The sequence below is a fragment of the Rattus norvegicus genome, chromosome 5, assembly GCF_021556685.1.
Source record: "Rattus norvegicus strain SHRSP/BbbUtx chromosome 5, alternate assembly SHRSP_T2T, whole genome shotgun sequence".
NCBI lineage: Eukaryota > Metazoa > Chordata > Mammalia > Rodentia > Muridae > Rattus > Rattus norvegicus.
This window is the reverse complement of record NC_141538.1, coordinates 55,085,092-55,110,824: the sequence shown is the minus strand read 5'-3', so window position 1 is coordinate 55,110,824 and position 25,733 is coordinate 55,085,092. Positions and strand designations below refer to the sequence as shown.

The 25,733-nt window shown below is 42.3% G+C and overlaps 1 pseudogene; it reads right to left on the bottom strand.

Moving 5' to 3' along the window:
- Window positions 1-24,416: 24,416 nt before the first annotated feature.
- Window positions 24,417-25,286, bottom strand: LOC148005739 (large ribosomal subunit protein eL8 pseudogene; annotated as a pseudogene).
- Window positions 25,287-25,733: the final 447 nt, after the last annotated feature.

Below are 25,733 nucleotides of genomic sequence, written 5' to 3'. Positions count from 1 at the left end.
CACTCCAATCCCCCACATCTTCCCATTCCTTCATATTCGCCCTCTGCCCTTGCAACTCCCCACAAAAGAAAACAATAAATAAGTAAATAAATAAATAAATAAATAAATAATAGAAACATCTCACTCAGGAATCTGTGGTATCTCCTGGTGTGTTACGCAGTACAAACTTTTACTCAACAGCTTTTCTTACAAATTTCATCGTGATGAGTCATTGCACTGGTTCAAGGCCTCTAGCTTTTGCTGCACTATTAATTGTCATCAGAGAGGCTTCACCCAGCAGCTTATAGGAGCAGATGCGGAGAACCACAGTGAGACATCAGGTGGAACTCAGAGAATCCTACAGAAGAGAAGGAGGAAGGATTGCTGGAGCCAGAGTGGTCAAGGACACCACAAGAACATGGCCTACCAAATCAACTAACCAGAGGTCATACAGGCTTACAGACAGTGAACCAGCAATCAGGGAGCCTTTATAGGTCAGACCTATAAACTCAGCATATTTGTTATAGTCCTGTATGTAACTTGATGCTCTTCTGGGATTCCTAACAGTGGGAACAGAGGCTGTCTCTGACTCTTTTGCCTGATTTTTGTGACCCTTTCTCTCCTCACATTTTCTCATCCAGCCTTGATATGAGGGTGTGTGCTTAGTCTTAGTCTAACTTGTTATACCATGTTTGGATAATATCCCTGGGAAACATGCTCTTTTCTGATGGAAAAAGGAAGAACAGTGGACCTGGGGGAGCTGTGAAGGTGTTGGGGAGGGACTAGGAAAGAAGGAAGGGATAACTGCAGTCAGGATGTAATATATGAAAAATGAATAAATAAAAAGGGAAAGAGAAAGGAAGAGAGGGAAGTGAGGGGAGGGGAGGGAGGGAAGGAGGAAGGAAGGAAGGAAGGAAGGAAGGAAGGAAGGAAGAGGAAGAAAGGAAGAACAAAAGAAAACTTTTCTACATATTATAATCTTTCAAGTCCTCTCCCTGGCCACCGCCCTATGCTATCTGTGATGGACAGTTTTATGGCAACTTGACATGCTAGAGTTATCTGGAAGGAGGACCTCTCAGTTGGGAAAATGCTGCCATAAGATCTGGTTGTAGGATGTTTTCTTAAATAGGGATTGATTACGGAGGGCATAGCCTATTGTGCTGGTGCCATCCCGACTGGTGGTCCTGTATTCTATAAGAAAGCAAGCTGAGCAAGCCATAGAAGCAAGCCAGTAAGTTGTACCCCTCTATACCTCTGCATCAGCTCTAGCCTCCAGGTCCCTCCCCTGCTTGAGTTCCTATTAAAGTTTTCTGAGAAGGACTATAGTGCAGAATTGGAAGGCAAACAAACCCTGTCTTACACATTGCTTTTGGTCATAGTCATTTGGTCACTTTCATCACAGCAATAGAAATAATAACTAACTCACCATCTTATGTATCGAGTCCAGGTATCCACGGATGCATGGCAAACACTTGAGCTATGCCTCAAGCACTCAGAATCTATTACATACTATCAGATACTTGCATCCTTTGTCAAGAAAAACACACTGCAACAAGAGACCAAGAAAGAAGAAACAAAAATATTTCAAATAATCAAATAACTGCTGCTGTGTCCCAAAGATTAAAGTTATAGTATCAAAAAAGGTTAGAACACAGAGAGCCAGGCACTCATGAATCGACATTTTCAACACTCATTTGTCTTTAATCTTACCAATCCCATGTTTTAGTGTGCTAGATCACAAGGTCATAATGTTCCTCTATTTGCTGCCTTCTTATGTAGATAAGGTTTTGCAGTAATGATTTATAGGGTAAGCCATTCATCTACACGACAGAATTATCAAGAAATAATTACTCTACCTCAAGATGGGGTCAGAGACGGCATGGATTCTAGAAGCACCAATTAGAACAGCTTAAATTTTTTGCAGCATAAAATTCCAAAGCAGACAAAGCTCACTGTGGTGATTTGAATATGCTTGGCCCATGGAAAGTGGCACTATCAGGACATATGGCATTACTGAAGCAAGTGTGGCTTTGTTAGAGGAAGTCTGTCACTGTGGAGGAGGCTTTGAGGTCTCTATGCTCAAGTTCTGCTGTAGAGGGCCGCAATAACATTTGCCACCACTGGATGACGCTGGCATCCACTGCACCCCACTTGGAAGGCCAGGATAGCCTCCGCCATTACAAGATGGCGCTAGCCTTCGCCGCGCCAGCCGACTCCCTTTCAGGAAGTTATCTGTGTGCGCATGTGCAAGAGTGCCTTCGTGCCAGGTCTTTGCCCACTCTGGGGCGTGCCTTATGAGATCATGGGTAAGCAACCAATCAGGTGTGGATGTGCCACGCAAGGGTGTATATAAGCGCACCATGTTGGTGCGCCGAGGCTTCTCCTTAAGATTAAAATAAAAGTTTGGTCACGCTTCCTGGTTGCTGCCGCCGCAGAGAGGCCGTGGGCAGCACCCCGCGAGCAAACAAGCCTTGGGACCACAGATAAGACCAACTTGTCTGCTGCAAGAAAGCTGTCTGGTGAAATCGGGACACACAGAGGCAGAATTCCTCTAGGACCGGGCACGTCCGGTGTTTACCGGAAGTCCCACACCCACGGATCCCAGCCCGCAGCAGCTCTCTGCTCCCAGACCCCGTGGGAAAGAGACCTCACCGCCTGGTCAGGTGGGCACTCCTGAGGCTGCAGAGCGGAAGAGACCACCAACACTGCCCACCACTGCCCACATCCCTGGCCCAAGAGGAAACTGTATAAGGCCTCTGGACTCCCGTGGGGGAGGGCCCAGGAGCGGCAGGACCCCTGCCTGAGACACTGCAGGAACCTGAAGGAAACAGACCTTATAAACAGTTCTCTGCACCCAAATCCCGTGGGAGGGAGAGCTAAACCCTCAGAGAGGCAGACAAGCCTGGGAAACCAGAAGAGACTGCTCTCTGCACACACATCTCGGACGCCAGAGGAAAACACCAAAGGCCATCTGGAACCCTGGTGCACTGAAGCTCCCAGAAGGGGCAGCACAGGTCTTCCTCGTTGCTGCCGCCGCAAAGAGCCCGTGGGCAGCACCCCGCGAGCGAACTTGAGCCTCGGGACCACAGGTAAGACGAACTTGTATGCTGCAAGTGACCTGCCTGGTGAACTCAAGACACAGGCCCACAGGAACAGCTGAAGACCTGTACAGAGGAAAAACTACACGCACGAAAGCAGAACACTCTGTCCCCATAACTGGCTGAAGGAAAACAGGAAAACAGGTCTACAGCACTCCTGACATACAGGCTTATAGGGACAGTCTAGCCACTGTCAGAAATAGCAGAACAAAGTAACACTAGAGATAATCAGATGGCGAGAGGCAAGCGCAGGAACCCAAGCAACAGAAACTAAGACTACATGGCATCATCGGAGCCCAATTCTCCCACCAAAACAAACATGGAATGTCCAAACACACCAGAAAAGCAAGATCTAGTTTCAAAATCATATTTGATCATGATGCTGGAGGACTTCAAGAAGGACGTGAAGAACACCCTTAGAGAAACACAGGAAAACATTAATAAACAAGTAGAAGCCTACAGAGAGGAATCGCAAAAATGCCTGAAAGAATTCCAGGAAAACATAAATAAACAAGTAGAAGCCCACAGAGAGGAGACACAAAAATCCCTGAAAGAATATCAGGAAATCATAAATAAACAAGTAGAAGCCCATAGAGAGGAGTCACAAAAATCCCTGAAAGAATTCCAGGAAAACACAAACAGTTGAAGGAATTAAAAATGGAAATAGAAGCAATCAAGAAAGAACACATGGAAACAACCCTGGATATAGAAAACCAAAAGAAGAGACAAGGAGCTGTAGATACAAGCTTCACCAACAGAATACAAGAGATGGAAGAGAGAATCTCAGGAGCAGAAGATTCCATAGAAATCATTGACTCGACTGTCAAAGATAATGTAAAGCGGAAAAAGCTACTGGTCCAAAACATACAGGAAATCCAGGACTCAATGAGAAGATCAAACCTAAGGATAATAGGTATAGAAGGGAGTGAAGACTCCGAGCTCAAAGGACCAGTAAATATCTTCAACAAAATCATAGAAGAAAACTTCCCTAACCTAAAAAAAGAGATACCCATAGGCATACAAGAAGCCTACAGGACTACAAATAGATTGGACCAGAAAAGAAACACCTCCCGTCACATAATAGTCAAAACACCAAACGCACAAAATAAAGAAAGAATATTAAAAGCAGTAAGGGAAAAAGGTCAAGTAACATATGAAGGCAGACCTATGAGAATCACACCAGACTTCTCGCCAGAAACTATGAAGGCCAGAAGATCCTGGACAGATGTCATACAGACCCTAAGAGAACACAAATGCCAGCCCAGGTTACTGTATCCTGCAAAACTTTCAATTAACATAGATGGAGAAACCAAGATATTCCATGACAAAACCAAATTTGCACAATATCTTTCTACAAATCCAGCACTACAAAGGATAATAAATGGTAAAGCCCAACATAAGGAGGCAAGCTATACCCTAGAAGAAGCAAGAAACTAATCGTATTGGCAACAAGACAAAGAGAAGAAAAGCACAGAAACATAACCTCACATCCAAATATGAATATAATGGGAAGCAATAATCACTATTCCTTAATATCTCTCAACATCAATGGCCTAAACTCCCCAATAAAAACACATAGATTAACAAACTGGATACGCAACGAGGACCCTGCATTCTGCTGCCTACAGGAAACACACCTCAGAGACAAAGACAGACATTACCTCAGAGTGAAAGGCTGGAAAACAATTTTCCAAGCAAATGGTCAGAAGAAGCAAGCTGGAGTAGCCATTCTAATATCAAATAAAATCAATTTTCAACTAAAAGTCATCAAAAAAGATAAGGAAGGACACTTCATATTCATCAAAGGAAAAATCCACCAAGATGAACTCTCAATCCTAAATATCTATGCCCCAAATACAAGGGCACCTACATATGTAAAAGAAACCTTACTAAAGCTCAAAACACACATTGCACCTCACACAATAATACTGGGAGATTTCAACACCCCACTCTCATCAATGGACAGATCATGGAAACAGAAATTGAACAGAGATGTAGACAGACTAAGAGAAGTCATGGGCCAAATGGAGTTAACGGATATTTATACAACATTCTATCCTAAAGCAAAAGGATATACCTTCTTCTCAGCTCCTCATGGTACTTTCTCCAAAATTGACCATATACTTGGTCAAAAAACGGGCCTCAACAGGTACAGAAAAATAGAAATAATCCCATGCGTGCTATCGGACCACCACGGCCTAAAACTGGTCTTCAATAACAATCAAGGAAGAATGCCCACATATACTTGGAAATTGAACAATGCTCTACTCAATGATAACCTGGTCAAGGAAGAAATAAAGAAAGAAATTAAAAACTTTTTAGAATTTAATGAAAATGAAGGTACAACATACCCAAACTTATGGGACACAATGAAAGCTGTGCTAAGAGGAAAACTCATAGTGCTGAGTGCCTGCAGAAAGAAACAGGAAAGAGCATATGTCAGCAGCTTGACAGCACACCTAAAAGCTCTAGAACAAAAAGAAGCAAATACACTCAGGAGGAGTAGAAGGCAGGAAATAATCAACTGAAATCAACCAAGTAGAAACAAAAAGGACCATAGAAAGAATCAACAGAACCAAAAGTTGGTTCTTTGAGAAAATCAACAAGATAGATAAACCCTTAGCCAGACTAACGAGAGGACACAGAGAGTGCGTCCAAATTAACAAGATCAGAAATGAAAAGGGAGACATAACAACAGATTCAGAGGAAATTCAAAAAATCATCAGATCTTACTACAAAAACCTATATTCAACAAAACTTGAAAATCTTCAGGAAATGGACAATTTCCTAGACAGATACCAGGTACCGAAGTTAAATCAAGAACAGATAAACCAGTTAAACAACCCCATAACTCCTAAGGAAATAGAAGCAGTCATTAAAGGTCTCCCAACCAAAAAGAGCCCAGGTCCAGACGGGTTTAGTGCAGAATTCTATCAAACCTTCATAGAAGACCTCATACCAATATTATCCAAACTATTCCACAAAATTGAAACAGATGGATCACTACCGAATACCTTCTATGAAGCCACAATTACTCTTATACCTAAACCACACAAAGACACAACAAAGAAAGAGAACTTCAGACCAATTTCCCTTATGAATATCGACGCAAAAATACTCAACAAAATTCTGGCAAACCGAATCCAAGAGCACATCAAAACAATCATCCACCATGACCAAGTAGGCTTCATCCCAGGCATGCAGGGATGGTTTAATATACGGAAAACCATCAATGTGATCCATTATATAATCAAACTGAAAGAACAAAACCACATGATCATTTCATTAGACGCTGAGAAAGCATTTGACAAAATTCAACACCCCTTCATGATAAAAGTCCTGGAAAGAATAGGAATTCAAGGCCCATACCTGAACATAGTAAAAGCCATATACAGCAAACCAGTTGCTAACATTAAACTAAATGGAGAGAAACTTGAAGCAATCCCACTAAAATCAGGGACTAGACAAGGTTGCCCACTCTCTCCCTACTTATTCAATATAGTTCTTGAAGTTCTAGCCAGAGCAATCAGACAACAAAAGGAGGTCAAGGGGATACAGATCGGAAAAGAAGAAGTCAAAATATACCTATTTGCAGATGATATGATAGTATATTTAAGTGATCCCAAAAGTTCCACCAGAGAACTACTAAAGCTGATAAACAACTTCAGCAAAGTGGCTGGGTATAAAATTAACTCAAATAAATCAGTTGCCTTCCTCTATACAAAAGAGAAACAAGCCGAGAAAGAAATTAGGAAAATGACACCCTTCATAATAGACCCAAATAATATAAAGTACCTCGGTGTGACTTTAACAAAGCAAGTAAAAGATCTGTACAATAAGAACTTCAAGACACTGAAGAAGGAAATTGAAGAAGACCTCAGAAGATGGAAAGATCTCCCATGCTCATTGATTGCAGGATTAATATAGTAAAAATGGCCATTTTACCAAAAGCAATCTACAGATTCAATGCAATCCCCATCAAAATACCAATCCAATTCTTCAAAGAGTTAGACAGAACAATTTGCAAATTCATTTGGAATAACAAAAAACCCAGGATAGCTAAAGCTATCCTCAACAATAAAAGGATTTCAGGGGGAATCACTATCCCTGAACTCAAGCAGTATTACAGAGCAATAGTGATTAAAAACTGCATGGTATTGGTACAGAGACAGACAGATAGACCAATGGAATAGAATTGAAGACCCAGAAATGAACCCACACACCTATGGTCACTTGATTTTTGACAAAGGAGCCAAAACCATCCAATCGAAAAAAGATAGCATATTCAGCAAATGGTGCTGGTTAAACTGGAGGTCAACATGTAGAAGAATGCAGATTGATCCATGCTTATCACCCTGTACAAAGCTTAAGTCCAAGTGGATCAAGGACCTCCACATCAAACCAGACACACTCAAACTAATAGGAGAAAAACTAGGGAAGCATCTGGAACACATGGGCACTGGAAAAAATTTCCTAAACAAAACACCAATGGCTTACGCTCTAAGATCAAGAATCGACAAATGGGATCTCATAAAACTGCAAAGCTTCTGTAAGGCAAAGGACACTGTGGTTAGGACAAAACGGCAACCAACAGATTGGGAAAAGATCTTTACCAATCCTACAACAGATAGAGGCCTTATATCCAAAATATACAAAGAACTCAAGAAGTTAGACCACAGGGAAACAAATAACCCTATTAAAAAATGGGGTTCAGAGCTAAACAAAGAATTCACAGCTGAGGAATGCTGAATGGCTGAGAAACACCTAAAGAAATGTTCAACATCTTTAGCCATAAGGGTAATGCAAATCAAAACAACCCTGAGATTTCACCTCACACCAGTGAGAATGGCTAAGATCAAAAACTCAGGGGACAACAGATGCTGGTGAGGATGTGGAGAAAGAGGAACACTCCTCCATTGTTGGTGGGATTGCATACTAGTACAACCATTCTGGAAATCAGTCTGGAGGATCCTCAGAAAATTGGACATTGAACTGCCTGAGGATCCAGCTATACCTCTCTTGGGCATATACCCAAAAGATGCCTCAACATATAAAAGAGACACGTGCTCCACTATGTTCATCGCAGCCTTATTTATAATAGCCAGAAGCTGGAAAGAACCCAGATGCCCTTCAACAGAGGAATGGATACAGAAAATGTGGTACATCTACACAATGGAATATTACTCAGCTATCAAAAACAACGACTTTATGAAATTCGTAGGCAAATGGTTGGAACTGGAAAATATCATCCTGAGTGAGCTAACCCAATCACAGAAAGACATACATGGTATGCACTCATTGATAAGTGGCTATTAGCCCAAATGCTTGAATTACCCTAGATGCCTAGAACAAATGAAACTCAAGACGGATGATCAAAATGTGAATGCTTCACTCCTTCTTTAAAAGGGGAACAAGAATACCCTTGGCAGGGAAGAGAGAGGCAAAGATTAAAACAGAGACTGAAGGAACACCCATTCAGAGCCTGCCCCACCTGTGGCCCATACATATACAGCCACCCAATTAGACAAGATGGATGAAGCAAAGAAGTGCAGACCGACAGGAGCCGGATGTAGATCGCTCCTGAGAGACACAGCCAGAATACAGCAAATATAGAGGCGAATGCCAGCAGCAAACCACTGAACTGAGAATAGGACCCCCCGTTGAAGGAATCAGAGAAAGAACTGGAAGAGCTTGAAGGGGCTCGAGACCCCATATGTACAACAATGCCAAGCAACCAGAGCTTCCAGGGACTAAGCCACTACCTAAAGACTATACATGGACTGACCCTGGACTCTGAGCTCATAGGTAGCAATGAATATCGTAGTAAGAGCACCAGTGGAAGGGGAAGCCCTGGGTCCTGCTAAGACTGAACCCCCAGTGAACTAGACTGTTGGGGGGAGGGCGGCAATGGGGGGAGGGTTGGGAGGGGAACACCCATAAGGAAGGGGAGGGGGGAGGAGGATGTTTGCCCGGCTACCGGGAAAGGGAATAACACTCGAAATGTATATAAGAAATACTCAAGTTAATAAAAAAAATAATAAAATGTAAAAAAAAAAAAAAAAAAAAAAAAGGTTGGTCACAGCAAGGATTTCTATGTCCCCGCGTGTTTCTTGCCGGCGAGAGATTGTGCATGGGACATTTGGTGCCGAGAACCCGGGACAAAAAAGCCACATCATCGCCGGCGCCAAGGGGAGCCTCCGTTTCACGGAAGAAATCCAGAAGCTGTGGGACACGGGTAAGACTCTGAGAGACAATGTTTAGCCTTGAGCTGTTCCATCTCACCCCATTGCCAGATGCGGCAGGAGCCTCAATGGTTGTTCTGGCCGCCCTAGGGTTGTTTCTATTAGCCTTTGGGTTTCTAGTTACCGCCAAACGGCGTCAGAGGTCGTGTGGGAATTGCCCAGCTGTAACAGCAAAGCGGAGAGTGTTGGGGGAAGGGCAAGGCGTGTCAGAAACAGAGTATAGTGAAAGGTTGCAACGACCTGATCGATCTCAAGCACCAGGCCCCTCTGCGGTCTTACCACCGCCAGAGGCGAAAGGTTGGGGAAAGAACGCCCCGGGTGAGAAGGGAGGAGATAAAAGGAACACAGCATTTTGGGAGAAAAATTTTGTCTTTGTGCCTGTAAAAGGTGTGCTTAAGCTCCGGCGCCGGCTCTCAGTACGCCTCGGCGTCCGTGCGCTGACGCAACAGCTTTACAGAGTCATACTGATCAGATTTGATAGAAGCAGACTGCCTGAAAATTTATTCAGGAGAATCAAACAAAAGAACATCTCAATGCCCATGCACAGCTTGATGGAGTTAATGTAATTGGGTTGTGAGTGAAAATACTCAGGACTGTTTCACTTCCATACCATTGGCGAATGTCAGTCATTCTGCTCAGATAATATATCTCAGTATCTTACAGGAATTGGGTTTCAACACGTTGATGGACTAGTCTAGGAATTGAGACAATCCATCGTCCATATCGACTCCACTCGAGTGGATAGTCACCGTGAACACCATCTGTTTTTTTCCCTCTTTGTCTATTGTTTGTCCCTGGTGCATCAGGATGTCCTCCTGTCTGTCAGTGTATGTCTGTGGTTTTTGTTTCTTGTTGTTTAAATGTTTTATGTTTCATGTTCAAAAGAAAAAATGGTAAAAACTTTATTTGCCGGTCGTTCACACCTTGACTTGGTTTTAACTCGTTTCAAAAAGGAACAAATGAATAAAAAACAGTTTCAATCAGGCCTTTGGAGCCCTGTGCCTGTAGCCAGGTGTCTAGGTTAGCTGGAGAAGCTGCCCAGAGGCTAAGCATCTACACGAGCTGATCTAAAAAGCACCAACAGCCTCTCAGCTTCCTTGATACAAGAGTTGATAGCTGTTTCTCTTAGAAAAATCCCTGACGTATTATTTGACTCAACAGGTGACAGGGTGCTTCTCTTAAAATCATAGCTAAAAGGTAAAAATGGTGTTTGGTGTAAATATTAAGATATGTGTAGCCACTTCAATTTTGTTTCTCATTGGTTTTAAATGTGTAAATATGCTCTACTTGCCTTGGTTATGGACTATTGGCTTTCAAGTTATTGGATATGGTTAAAAAGATATAACATTGGTAACAAAAAGTTGACAGAGTTCTCTGCACCCAAATCCCGTGGGAGGGAGAGCTAAACCTTCAGAGAGGCAGACAAGCCTGGGAAACCAGAAGAGACTGCTCCCTGCACACACATCTCGGACGCCAGAGGAAAAAGCCAAAGACCATCTGGAACCCTGGTGCACTGAAGCTCCCGGAAGGGGCGGCACAGGTCTCCCTGGTTGCTGCCGCTGCAGAGAGCCCCTGGGCAGCACCCCACGAGCGAACCTGAGCCTCGGGACCACAGGTAAGACCAAATTTTCTGCTGCAAGAAAGCTGCCTGGTGAGCTTGGGACACGGAAGCAGAATTTCTCTAGGAGGCACGGTCTGTGTTTACCGGAAGTCCCACACCCGCGGATCCCGGCCCGCAGCAGCTCTCTGCTCCCAGACCCGGTGAGAGAGAGACCCAACCGCCTGGTCAGGTGGGCACTCCTGAGGCTGCAGAGCGGAAGAGACCACCAACACTGCTCACCCCTGCCCACATCCCTGGCCCAAGAGGAAACTGTATAAGGCCTCTGGGCTCCCGTGGGGGAGGGCCCAGGAGCGGCAGGACTTCTGCGCCTGAGACACCGCCGGAACCTGAAAGAAACAGACCGGATAAACAGTTCTCTGCACCCAAATCCCGTGGGAGGGAGAGCTAAACCTTCAGAGAGGCAGACAAGCCTGGGAAACCAGAAGAGACTGCTCCCTGCACACACATCTCGGACGCCAGAGGAAAAAGCCAAAGACCATCTGGAACCCTGGTGCACTGAAGCTCCCGGAAGGGGCGGCACAGGTCTTCCTGGTTGCTGCCGCTGCAGAGAGCCCCTGGGCAGCACCCCACGAGCGAACCTGAGCTTCGGGACCACAGGTAAGACCAAATTTTCTGCTGCAAGAAAGCTGCCTGGTGAACTCAAGACACAGGCCCACAGGAACAGCTGAAGACCTGTAGAGAGGAAAAACTACACGCCGGAAAGCAGAACACACTGTCCCCATAACTGACTGAAAGAGAGGAAAACAGGTCTACAGCACTCCTGACACACAGGCTTATAGGTCAGTCTAGCCACTGTCAGAAATAGCAGAACAAAGTAACACTAGAGATAATCTGATGGCGAGAGGCAAGCGCAGGAACCCAAGCAACAGAAACCAAGACTGCATGCCATCATCGGAGCCCAATTCTCCCGCCAAAACAAACATGGAATATCCAAACACACCAGAAAAGCAAGATCTAGTTTCAAAATCATATTTGATCATGATGCTGGAGGACTTCAAGAAAGACATGAACACACTTAGGGAAACACAGGAAATCATTAATAAACAAGTAGAGGCCTACAGAGAGGAATGGCAAAAATCCCTGAAAGAATTCCAGGAAAACACAATCAAACAGATGAAGGAATTAAAAATGGAAATAGAAGCAATCAAGAAAGAACACATGGAAACAACCCTGGATATAGAAAACCAAAAGAAGAGACAAGGAGCTGTAGATACAAGCTTCACCAACAGAATACAAGAGATGGAAGAGAGAATCTCAGGAGCAGAAGATTCCACAGAAATCATTGACTCAACTGTCAAAGATAATGTAAAGCGGAAAAAGCTACTGGTCCAAAACATACAGGAAATCCAGGACTCAATGAGAAGATCAAACCTAAGGATAATAGGTATAGAAGAGAGTGAAGACTCCCAGCTCAAAGGACCAGTAAATATCTTCAACAAAATCATAGAAGAAAACTTCCCTAACCTAAAAAAAGAGATACCCATAGGCATACAAGAAGCCTACAGAACTCCAAATAGATTGGACCAGAAAAGAAACACCTCCCGTCACATAATTGTCAAAACACCAAACGCACAAAATAAAGAAAGAATATTAAAAGCAGTAAGGGAAAAAGGTCAAGTAACATATAAAGGCAGACCTATCAGAATCACACCAGACTTCTCGCCAGAAACTATGAAGGCCAGAAGATCCTGGACTGATGTCATACAGACCCTAAGAGAACACAAATGCCAGCCCAGGTTACTGTATCCAGCAAAACTCTCAATTAACATTGATGGAGAAACCAAGATATTCCATGACAAAACCAAATTTACACAATATCTTTCTACAAATCCAGCACTACAAAGGATAATAAATGGTAAAGCCCAACATAAGGAGGCAAGCTATACCCTAGAAGAAGCAAGAAACTAATCGTCTTGGCAACAAAACAAAGAGAATGAAAGCACACAAACATAACCTCACATCCAAATATGAATATAAAGGGAAACAATAATCACTATTCCTTAATATCTCTCAATATCAATGGCCTCAACTCCCCAATAAAAAGACATAGATTAACAAACTGGATACGCAACGAGGACCCTGCATTCTGCTGCCTACAGGAAACACACCTCAGAGACAAAGACAGACACTACCTCAGAGTGAAAGGCTGGAAAACAACTTTCCAAGCAAATGGTCAGAAGAAGCAAGCTGGAGTAGCCATTCTAATATCAAATAAAATCAATTTCCAACTAAAAGTCATCAAAAAAGATAAGGAAGGACACTTCATATTCATCAAAGGAAAAATCCACCAAGATGAACTCTCAATCCTAAATATCTATGCCCCAAATACAAGGGCACCTACATACGTAAAAGAAACCTTACTAAAGCTCAAAACACACATTGCACCTCACACAATAATAGTGGGAGATTTCAACACCCCACTCTCATCAATGGACAGATCATGGAAACAGAAATTAAACAGTGATGTCGACAGACTAAGAGAAGTCATGAGCCAAATGGACTTAACGGATATTTATAGAACATTCTATCCTAAAGCAAAAGGATATACCTTCTTCTCAGCTCCTCATGGTACTTTCTCCAAAATTGACCATATAATTGGTCAAAAAACGGGCCTCAACAGGTACAGAAAGATAGAAATAATCCCATGCGTGCTATCGGACCACCACGGCCTAAAACTGGTCTTCAATAACAATAAGGGAAGAATGCCCACATATACGTGGAAATTGAACAATGCTCTACTCAATGATAACCTGGTCAAGGAAGAAATAAAGAAAGAAATTAAAAACTTTTTAGAATTTAATGAAAATGAAGATACAACATACTCAAACTTATGGGACACAATGAAAGCTGTGCTAAGAGGAAAACTCATAGCGCTGAGTGCCTGCAGAAAGAAACAGGAAAGAGCATATGTCAGCAGCTTGACAGCACACCTAAAAGCTCTAGAACAAAAAGAAGCAAATACACCCAGGAGGAGTAGAAGGCAGGAAATAATCAAACTCAGAGCTGAAATCAACCAAGTAGAAACAAAAAGGACCATAGAAAGAATCAACAGGACCAAAAGTTGGTTCTTTGAGAAAATCAACAAGATAGATAAACCCTTAGCCAGACTAACGAGAGGACACAGAGAGTGCGTCCAAATTAACAAAATCAGAAATGAAAAGGGAGACATAACTACAGATTCAGAGGAAATTCAAAAAATCATCAGATCTTACTATAAAAACCTATATTCAACAAAATTTGAAAATCTTCAGGAAATGGACAATTTCCTAGACAGATACCAGGTATCAAAGTTAAATCAGGAACAGATAAACCAGTTAAACAACCCCATAACTCCTAAGGAAATAGAAGCAGTCATTAAAGGTCTCCCAACCAAAAAGAGCCCAGGTCCAGATGGGTTTAGTGCAGAATTCTATCAAACCTTCATAGAAGACCTCATACCAATATTATCCAAACTATTCCACAAAATTGAAACAGATGGAGCCCTACCGAATTCCTTCTACGAATCTACAATTACTCTTATACCTAAACCACACAAAGACACAACAAAGAAAGAGAACTTCAGACCAATTTCCCTTATGAATATCGACGCAAAAATACTCAATAAAATTCTGGCAAACCGAATTCAAGAGCACATCAAAACAATCATCCACCATGATCAAGTAGGCTTCATCCCAGGCATGCAGGGATGGTTTAATATACGGAAAACCATCAACGTGATCCATTATATAAACAAACTGAAAGAACAGAACCACATGATCATTTCATTAGATGCTGAGAAAGCATTTGACAAAATTCAACACCCCTTCATGATAAAAGTCCTGGAAAGAATAGGAATTCAAGGCCCATACCTAAACATAGTAAAAGCCATATACAGCAAACCAGTTGCTAACATTAAACTAAATGGAGAGAAACTTGAAGCAATCCCACTAAAATCAGGGACTAGACAAGGCTGCCCACTCTCTCCCTACTTATTCAATATAGTTCTTGAAGTTCTAGCCAGAGCAATCAGACAACAAAAGGAGATCAAAGGGATACAGATCGGAAAAGAAGAGGTCAAAATATCACTATTTGCAGATGATATGATAGTATATTTAAGTGATCCCAAAAGTTCCACCAGAGAACTACTAAAGCTGATAAACAACTTCAGCAAAGTGGCTGGGTATAAAATTAACTCAAATAAATCAGTTGCCTTCCTCTATACAAAAGAGAAACAAGCCGAGAAAGAAATTAGGGAAACGACACCCTTCATAATAGACCCAAATAATATAAAGTACCTCGGTGTGACTTTAACCAAGCAAGTAAAAGATCTGTACAATAAGAACTTCAAGACACTGAAGAAAGAAATTGAAGAAGACCTCAGAAGATGGAAAGATCTCCCATGCTCATGGATTGGCAGGATTAATATAGTAAAAATGGCCATTTTACCAAAAGCAATCTACAGATTCAATGCAATCCCCATCAAAATACCAATCCAATTCTTCAAAGAGTTAGACAGAACAATTTGCAAATTCATCTGGAATAACAAAAAACCCAGGATAGCTAAAGCTATCCTCAACAATAAAAGGACTTCAGGGGGAATCACTATCCCTGAACTCAAGCAGTATTACAGAGCAATAGTGATAAAAACTGCATGGTATTGGTACAGAGACAGACAGATAGACCAATGGAATAGAATTGAAGACCCAGAAATGAACCCACACACCTATGGTCACTTGATTTTTGACAAAGGAGCCAAAACCATCCAATGGAAAAAAGATAGCATTTTCAGCAAATGGTGCTGGTTCAACTGGAGGGCAACATGTAGAAGAATGCAGATCGATCCATGCTTATCACCCTGTACAAAGCTTAAGTCGAAGTGGATCAAGGACCTCCACATCAAACCAGACACACTCAAACTAATAGGAGAAAAACTAGGGAAGCATCTGGAACACATGGGCACTGGAAAAAATTTCCTGAACAAAACACCAATGGCTTATGCTCTAAGATCAAGAATTGACAAATGGGATCTCATAAAACTGCAAAGCTTCTGTAAGGCAAAGGACACTGTGGTTAGGACAAAACGGCAACCAACAGATTGGGAAAAGATCTTTACCAACCCTACAACAGATAGAGGCCTTATATCCAAAATATACAAAGAACTCAAGAAGTTAGACCGCAGGGAAACAAATAACCCTATTAAAAAATGGGGTTCAGAGCTAAACAAAGAATTCACAGCTGAGGAATGCCGAATGGCTGAGAAACACCTAAAGAAATGTTCAACATCTTTAGTCATAAGGGAAATGCAAATCAAAACAACCCTGAGATTTCACCTCACACCAGTGAGAATGGCTAAGATCAAAAACTCAGGTGACAGCAGATGCTGGCGAGGATGTGGAGAAAGAGGAACACTCCTCCATTGTTGGTGGGATTGCAGACTGGTAAAACCATTCTGGAAATCAGTCTGGAGGTTCCTCAGAAAATTGGACATTGAACTGCCTGAGGATCCAGCTATACCTCTCTTGGGCATATACCCAAAAGATGCCTCAACATATAAAAGAGACACGTGCTCCACTATGTTCATCGCAGCCTTATTTATAATAGCCAGAAAATGGAAAGAACCCAGATGCCCTTCAACAGAGGAATGGATACAGAAAATGTGGTACATCTACACAATGGAATACTACTCAGCTATCAAAAACAACGAGTTTATGAAATTCGTAGGCAAATGGTTGGAACTGGAAAATATCATCCTGAGTGAACTAACCCAATCACAGAAAGACATACATGGTATGCACTCATTGATAAGTGGCTATTAGCCCAAATGCTTGAATTACCCTAGATCCCTAGAACAAACGAAACTCAAGACGGATGATCAAAATGTGAATGCTTCACTCCTTCTTTAAATGAGGAAAAAGAATACCCTTGGCAGGGAAGAGAGAGGCAAAGATTAAAACAGAGACTGAAGGAACACCCATTCAGAGCCTGTCCCACATTTGGCCCATACATATACAGCCACCCAATTGGACTAGATGGATGAAGCAAAGAAGTGCAGACCGACAGGAGCCGGATGTAGATCGCTCCTGAGAGACACAGCCAGAATACAGCAAATACAGAGGCGAATGCCAGCAGCAAACCACTGAACTGAGAATAGGTCCCCTATTGAAGGAATCAGAGAAAGAACTGGAAGAGCTTGAAGGGGCTCGAGACCCCAAAAGTACAACAATGCCAAGCAACCAGAGCTTCCAGGGACTAAGCCACTACCTAAAGACTATACATGGACTGACCCTGGACTCTGACCCCATAGGTAGCAATGAATATCCTAGTAAGAGCACCAGTGGAAGGGGAAGCCCTGGGTCCTGCTAAGACTGAACCCCCAGTGAACTAGTCTATGGGGGGAGGGCGGCAATGGTGGGAGGGTTGGGAGGGGAACACCCATAAGGAAGGGGAGGGGGGAGGGGGATGTTTGCCCGGAAACCGGGAAAGGGAATAACACTCGAAATGTATATAAGAAATACTCAAGTTAATAAAAAAAAAAAAAAAAAAAAAAAAAGTTGACATAAAACTGGTAATTTGGATGGAGTCATTTCTAGACAACATGTGGCATGAGCCAACCCAGGGAAACAGGTCTAAATTGAGATAATATTTTTATGGAATTCTTATCCTAGAAACCAGGCTTCTAAAAGAATTTAGGACAATGTCTCTTTGTTGAGGTACTAGAGACTACGCCATCGTGCGTTCATATATAGGAATTGGCAGTCAAACTTTGTATCTGCATTTTGATGCTAATTCCACTGCCCTAAGGACAGCTGCCTAGTCACGTACTCAGAACTCAGGTGACCTTCCAAAGTTGTGGCTGTGTTCTGGTGTTACAAAGAGAACTTAAAGATTGTGATTAAGGATTGCCAGTGTTACATTGACTAACTCAAACTTATTTTTAATTAAGGAAAAATCAAACAGGTAGAGATTGTTACAAGATTTACGAAGGATTGATGAGATTTTGGAACTTGTGAGAACATTACGGCCAGTTTACTTACTCCAACTGCCATTTCAAGATAGATTTAGAGGATTGCTAACAGCCTTATATTAGGTAATTTTGTTGCTTCTTCAATGTAAGAAGTTAGAACTTAAATCTTTCAATGTATATGGAAATTTTTACTACAAACCTTTGCTCTCAAAATGAGCTTTAATATTTGGGGAGTAGCTGTTACACTACTCCAGAAAAGAATATTTGAAACTAATTTCAAGCTTCTAAGGATATGTTAATTGGCTAAGTACCTCACCCTACCAGAGGACTTAGGTCTTTGTTATGCACATTGGAGATAAAGCTTCAGCTTGTTAATACAGAATTGTAGACTAGAGTCATGGAAGTATTTTAAAAAGAAACCTGGTGAAACATATCTTATTCCAAACAACAGTTAATTGGTTATTACAAAATACTGATATTTGGCCTATTACATATACAAATTTTTCAGGCAAAATTGATAATTTTACTCTTTGCATGCTTTTGTACTTCCTGTATATTTGTGCATACAACCCATAGGAAATGCTCTTACTATATTTATAGGTGGTTCATCTAATGAAAAGGCTACATGTATGATTGGATCACTTGTTTATTCTCTTGAGTTTCTGTTGCTTCAGTACATTATTAAATTCTGTGCTTTAGCCACTGTTTTTAAATCAAACTTTCAATTCATATACTGATAGCCAATGTGTGGCTTGTGGTTTACAATTGATTTCAATTACTTAATGCTTTATTAGAGACAGGTTTTCTACTTAAAATCAATGAGTGATTTCAGTGTGAATGTCTGACAACTCACTGTCCTTTCAGTGCTGTGGCTCAGACAACTAATTTAAACCTTAGGCTCATACCTAACTTTGAAAATGGTAATAGAGTTGATATGAAAAGAGGAAGACTCCATTTGCTTGTTTTCAATTCCCAGCCTCACCCTGCCAGTTCAGGGATTTCTAGTAAGACTGAAATTAGACAATATTTACAGGATTTGACATTTCTAATTAATGCTATGTTTAGGTAAATAAAGTTTGTGAGGTGCTAGAGAAATGGCTTAGTGGTTAAGAGCACTAAATACTGTTCCTTAATAGACAATTTAAGAACTTAAACTGGATTGCCTGGGCTCCTTAACAAGGGAGGACAATGATACCAGACAGATTGTAGGCCTTCCATAGGAACAATTAGTCAAAAAATCTCATTCTTTATTATCCAAAACAATAATGCTGGAGACAATAATTTGGTATACAAGTCAATTTATAAATACAAGTGCTCAGTGTCCTCAATCTAATCCTCGAGGACTTACCTTTATAAATAATATTTTAACAATTTTAATAAATAAAAAGGGGGAGTTATCCCTGTATGCTAAATAATGCTCCTTTTATTTCAATTTTAAAATTTGGATGCCAACGTTTATGGCACCCTACAACTAGGCATACTTCTGCCTAGGTGAAATAGAGAGATCCACATATTGACATGATCCTGTCCAGATATTTTATATGGGGAAGAGGGAATGTTTGTGTTTTTTCTACAGGATGCTACAAGAGTGTGCCAGCTGCCTGAGTGGTTGCTGAGACTTGCTGATCCTGGTTGCATAAAGATTCAGCTCTCCTGGTCCAGGTCCCCGGAATCATTCCTCTGCCCTGAGAGGAAGACAGAAGATTGCCCTTCACCTTTTGTCATCACAGAGATTTTGCTGTTGCTGCAGTCAGTGTTACCGCTGTGTGTGTCCCGTCCCACTATGGCCCGCTCTCTGACTCTCTGTGCACTGCTGCTTTCTGGAGAAGATTGGACTCCAGCTGTTACCCCTGCCCCCCTTCATTTCCCTGGTGACTCTTGCTGCCTTAACTGGTAACTGGTGTTGTCATTTTACAGACTATAGCTTCACAAGAAAGCCACCTGCGTAAAGCTACAGTGGACTGGGGAACTCTGTCCTGGTTATACAGATCTCAGAAATGGTTCCATTGTCTGTTGGTTGTTCCAGAGAAAAATGACTGATCCTAAACTGTCCTGGAAAAGACCTTGACACTTTTGCTGCTATTGTAGCAGCCATTACTGCTGCAGACATTGTGTCTACAGTGTCTGGAGTTATCCTCCCCCAATCTATTGTTAGACAAGTACAGTGGGTGAACTTTCTGGAGTAGTTGCTAACAATCGGGAATTCTAAATTTTATTATTAGGAGCGGCTTGACTACGGCCCTTGGTGGTAACAGCTGAGGAGGACCAAATGAGGTGCCCACTACTTATCGGGAGTGGCTCTGTTTGGTGCAGCCCTATGCTGTGGATGAGTGTTCATACTATGGTTGGTTTGCAAACTCAGATCTCAACAGAAACGTGACTAGGCCGTTATCACTCAAGCACTTGTGGCCATTGAACAAGGGGCCTCCCCTGGAATTTGGTTATCTATGCTCAGGAATTAGTCGGTATCTGAGTTCTCTGCTCTTGCACCCCATGGATCTGTGGATCCATTGCACTGGGATGAGAGAGACTCATTGATCCTTTGATCAGCCCTTCCACATCGCTGAGGTTTCCTCATTGCACGCAATAGGGTGATCATGACTGTTATAAAATAATATAAATTATAAGGGTGAGACGTAGAGGGCCGCAATAACATTCGCCACCACTAGATGGTGCTGGCTTCCACTGCGCCCCACGTGGAAGGCCAGGATAGCCTCTGCCATTACAAGATGGCGCTAGCCTTCGCCGCGCCAGCCGACTCCCTTTCAGGAAGTTATCTGTGTGCGCATGTGCAAGAGTGCCTTCGTGCCAGGTCTTTGCCCACTCCGGGGCGTGCCTTATGAGATCATGGGTAAGCAACCAATCAGGTGTGGATGCACCGCGCTAGGGTGTATATAAGCGCACCATGTTGGCGCGCCGAGGCTTCTCCTTAAGATTAAAATAAAAGTTTGGTTACAGCTAGGATTTCTATGTCCCCGCGTGTTTCTTGCCGGCGAGAGGTCGCGAGTGGGACATTCTGCCAGTGTGGAGAGCCTCCTCCTGGCTGCCTGTGGAAGGAACTCCCCTGCTATCTGCTTTTGGATCAAGATGTAGAACTCTCAGCTCCTTCAGCCCCACATCCACATACACACTGCTATATTTCCCACCATGATGATAAAGGTCTAAACCTCTGAAACTGTAAGCCAGCTCCAATTAAATGTTTGCCTTTATAAGAGTTGCTTTGGTCATGTCTCTCCACAGCACTGAAACCCAAACTTAGACACTCATTTTGTTAGTTCGTCAAGACTGTGGCTGTTTAGTGAGAAGGTCAGGAGTAACAGAGAAAAGAGCCTTGTGTCTTCTTGAAACAGATAAGACCTTTAAACAAATTTTTACACATCTCTTTATTTTGGCTGGGCAAGCAGTGAGTTGCTGCACACACCACTATGCACATTGTAAGGTCAGAGGACAAGCTGTAGGGACCAATTCTCTTTTTACCATGTGGCTATGAGAATTGAGCTCAGGGCAGGGGAGCAAGAACCTTTACCAACAGAGCCATTTCAGCAACAACATTATTTTTTCTGACTTGGGGAGTGACCACCCACATGTGCTGATGTTGTGACACCCATAAGCTGTGCACCTATAAATTGTGCACTTGTTTCTTAGGGTGAGCTGTATTCTCCAACTTAAAAAGTTGTGATCACCTGCACCCAGGTTGTGCATGCACACATGCGATACAACGTATGTACATAATTTAAAATGAAATAAACCTTAAAAACAGATGCAAAAAATAAAGACAATAGGCAATGATTTGTTATCATATTTTGTTGACCAAATTTGTTGAACTTCATGTGAACTGTACTAGTGAATTCGATATTACATTGACTAAGAGCAAATGATGATTGTAGAAGCATTAATCTTAATATTCTACAGGCATCTGTTCTCGAGCACTATCAAAATAGAACACATCTCTATATAAATGACAATTTTTGTCATTATCAAATAATAGTTATAAGCATGAACATAAGGAATATTGATTTTGTGTTATAGTGATGTCTCTATTGATGTGGCATGATTTTTGTAGGGCTAGCGGCTGCCTAACATACATAAAAGACTCTAGAATTTAGCTATTTAGAAGATGTATTAGCTTTCTTTTATCATAACAAAAATCTCTGATGTAAATAACTTATAAGTACAGGAAGCTTATTTGGCTCAGCGTTTAAAGTGCTGGTCCATTTTCAGTTGCCTGGTGGCTTTGGACTTCTATCGAGGAAGCACATCTGGAAACACATGGCAAAATCCTCTCATGACGTCCTGCCTCTCAAAAGTTATACCACCTTCCAAAAGTGGTTCGCCTATTTCTAAAGCTTGAAAGGGGCCTAAAGGTAGCTAAATTAAGTAATGATGTTCTCTCTGAAGCAGAAGAGGCCCTGTATCCTGAGTCAATCCAGAAAGTCTTCAGCTGAAGCTAAACTACAAATCCATCTTGGATGTCACATAAATGAAACCTTTTCCTATAAAGCTTTGCTGTAAAGAACATTTTCTGATTGTGCTGATCTCTCCAGCAGCACAAGGTACAGAGAGTAGTCTGGAGGCCATGCTCAAGGGATATCACTTGGTCGTCAAAAAGTGAGTAACTTTGCAAAATTAGACTCCCCAGCAGACCTCTCTGTTTCTTAAAAGCAGTCCACCAAAGTTAGAGTTGGGTTGAAATTTACATTTTAAGAAAAACCTTGATTTATTTTACTCCTTTGAGGGTTCAAAGCTTCTGTCATTTTCAGAAATTCCTCCTTTTTGACGGCTGTCAGGATGTTTCTCATCATGGGATCCAGGAATCAGAAGGAGATCCTCCAGTTTCTCTTCCTCTATTAAGTTCACAGAGTTTTTTCTTGTGAAGGCTCTTCAGCCCACAGGAACCAAGCAGTGGGGAAAAGAGGAAATAAACAGTTAAAGAAGCCATGTTGTGTCCACTTTCAGCCCAGACATGTGAAATACCTGAGTGGCCTCTTTGGCATGGCCAGCCCACTCTTGAGCCACCTCTGACATAATTTATCACCCCAGTTGTCTTGATACAGTTCTGACAGCCATGAGTCCTCGTGTTGAGATGGGAAATCTCTTATCTTTGACACATTGTACAGTAACTTTGGAGACATGCAGACAAACGCTGTACCACAAAGTCAAACCTGTCACTCAGATGAATGGCCCTGTAGTACATACAATTCTAATGTCAGGATTGGAGGCAGGGGCTGTTTACGAGGAGGGGACCATTTTTGCCTATTGTGGTTTGGTTTTAAACTTGAATCAATTTTGTATTTAGAATTATTAACCAGTTAACAGGGCTTAGTTATCCAAAACAGGGCATTACAATATTTTATATTAAATATACTATTTAAAACCAGAGCAATAGTTCAGTTGAGAAAGTGCCTTAGTTTGATAACCCCAAAGCCAGGTTAAAGAAAATCTAGGCCTGGTGATGTGCTCTTAGAATCCTGGTGCTGTGGAGGCATAGAATCTTGGGAGGCTAACTGGTCACCCAGTCTAGACTATTTGGTGAGCTTTAGACCAGTGAGACACCCTGTCTCAGAAGAAAAAGGGTTCTTGCCTAAGTAACAACAGCTAAAACTGCCCTCTCATATGCATATGCTCATGTATGCACATGTACCCGCACACACATGCACATACATAACAAACAACCAGCTCACTGACTAAGTACATTAAGAAACCTTAATGTTTTCAGAAGCACATCTAGACATAGAGTGGTTAATAAGGTAATAATTGCTCTTGAAGCCCACACCCATGAATGTCTTGGCAGTATGGAACCACATTACTCAAAGAGACATAATTTAATAGTGATAAATATTTTTAAAGATTTAACAAGGTATCTGAGTGCTGGTGGTAGAGAATAAGAATTGTTCTGGATAAAGGGCCGTCGCTTACGTTAGTACTACCCTAAGCAAGTTGTACGACTCTGTAAGGAAAGAACCAGCCTGCTCATTTGGGAATTGACTGGTGTTTGGAATGCAGAAAGTGACAATGTAGCTGAAAATGGATTGGCTTTGGGGCTTGTTCTGCGTTATAAATAATAATGAACCTTTTCCAACATGAAGCAATGTGAAACGGAAAAAAAATCTGTCCCTTGAGTACAAAATTACCTCAGAACCCAATTTGCATTTTTCCACTCCAAGCATATTTTCTGGGAGTTGGATGTAGGGAGGGAAGTTGCTGGAAGATAATTAATTTTAACAAGCATTCAGGAAACTGAGCTGGTCAATGCTCAAACTGCCTTCTATTTAAGCTATATCTTTTTAAAAAACTTTTTATTGCCGGTTGTGGTGGCGCACACCGGTAGGATTTGCTAAAAAACTTTTTATTGATTCTTTGTGAATTTCACATCATATGCACCAGTCCCACTCTCTGTCCCTTCATATCTGCCTTCTGCCCTGGTAACCTTCCCCACCAAAAGAAAACAGAAAATAAAAATACATATATATACATACATACATACATACATACATACATCTCACAGTGAAAGCTGCAGTTCATCACAGTATGTCACACATTATACCCTTTTGTCCACATGTCTTTTTTTTAATTTTGTAATTTATGTATAGAAAACTTAGTGTACATTTAACCCAGTTTAGTGGCGAGTTCTTTAGCCTTTGCCTTTTCCAGCTTGAAAATGCGAGCCACAGACTTAGGACCCAGAACGTTGCCTCCCCGATGGCAGTGGAGCTCATCATATCTGTCATTATAATTGGTCCTAATAGCTTCCACCAGCTTAGTCAGAGCACCCTTGTCTTCTGAGTTAACCTGTGTGAAGGCAACAGTGGTGCATGTCTTCCTGTGGACCAGGCCCCAGCCTGGCCTCTCCCTTGATGATGCAGTAGGGCACCCCCATCTTTCAACAGAGGGCAGGCAGGAAAACCACCAGCTCAATGGGGTGTACATCATGGGCATCACCACCAGCTTAGCTATCTTGTTCTCCACCAGGGTGGTGACTGTATTGACCCCCTGCTCAGAGGATAGGTGGTCTCTTAGTTGGGACGTCCCCTTTGCCAGCAGCTTTCTCCTCAGCACGGGCCAGTAGCCTTTGCTTCTTTCTCTTGTTTTGTCTCTGGCCTGTACTTGTGGGCAAGCTGAGTTGATGTTTGCCTGTCCATGGCCTGGGGGAACTGGTTAATGGCAGGAGGTACTTTGAGCCACTTATACAGGATGGCTCTTTGCTGCTGCAGACTGATGTAGTGGGGCCATTTGACAAAGCATGTTACATCTCTTTTGAGCTGGATGTCCTGCCCTGTGCCGAAGTTCTTGGGCCTTTTCTCAAACAAAGGATTGACTACCTTTTGGCCAGGAGCCAGGGCCACCTTCTTCCCCTTGGCCTTCTTTCCTTTGGGCATTTTGCTTGGCTGGAGGAGAGAGATTGTCCACACGTCTTTACTTGCAAATGTTCACGTCAATGAGTCATCGATCTGGTTTGAGTCCTCTGGCTTCTACTACACCATCAATACTGGGTCCATATGGGGACGCCTCTCAGATATCCTGTTGTTGCCCTGTGTTGCGGAGATCCTGCAGCTCTAGTACTACAGGACCCACCCTTCATAGGCCCCAGCAGTTCACAGATGGGGTAGATGTTGTTTTGTGGTGGGCCAGCTCAGAACCCTGGATCTGGGCCTATGTAGAAGATGAGTTGGCCAGAACACCCACTCTCCTGTGCCTGCACACTAGGGTGAGCTCTCCAGCACCATCTCCAGTAGGGCCATCTCTCCCATCTGCCACAGGTGATAAAGTACTGGGGATTGGCGACAGTGACTTATTTTGTCATTGAACCATCATTATTTAGTTGTTTCAAATTATCTGTACTGCAACTTTTT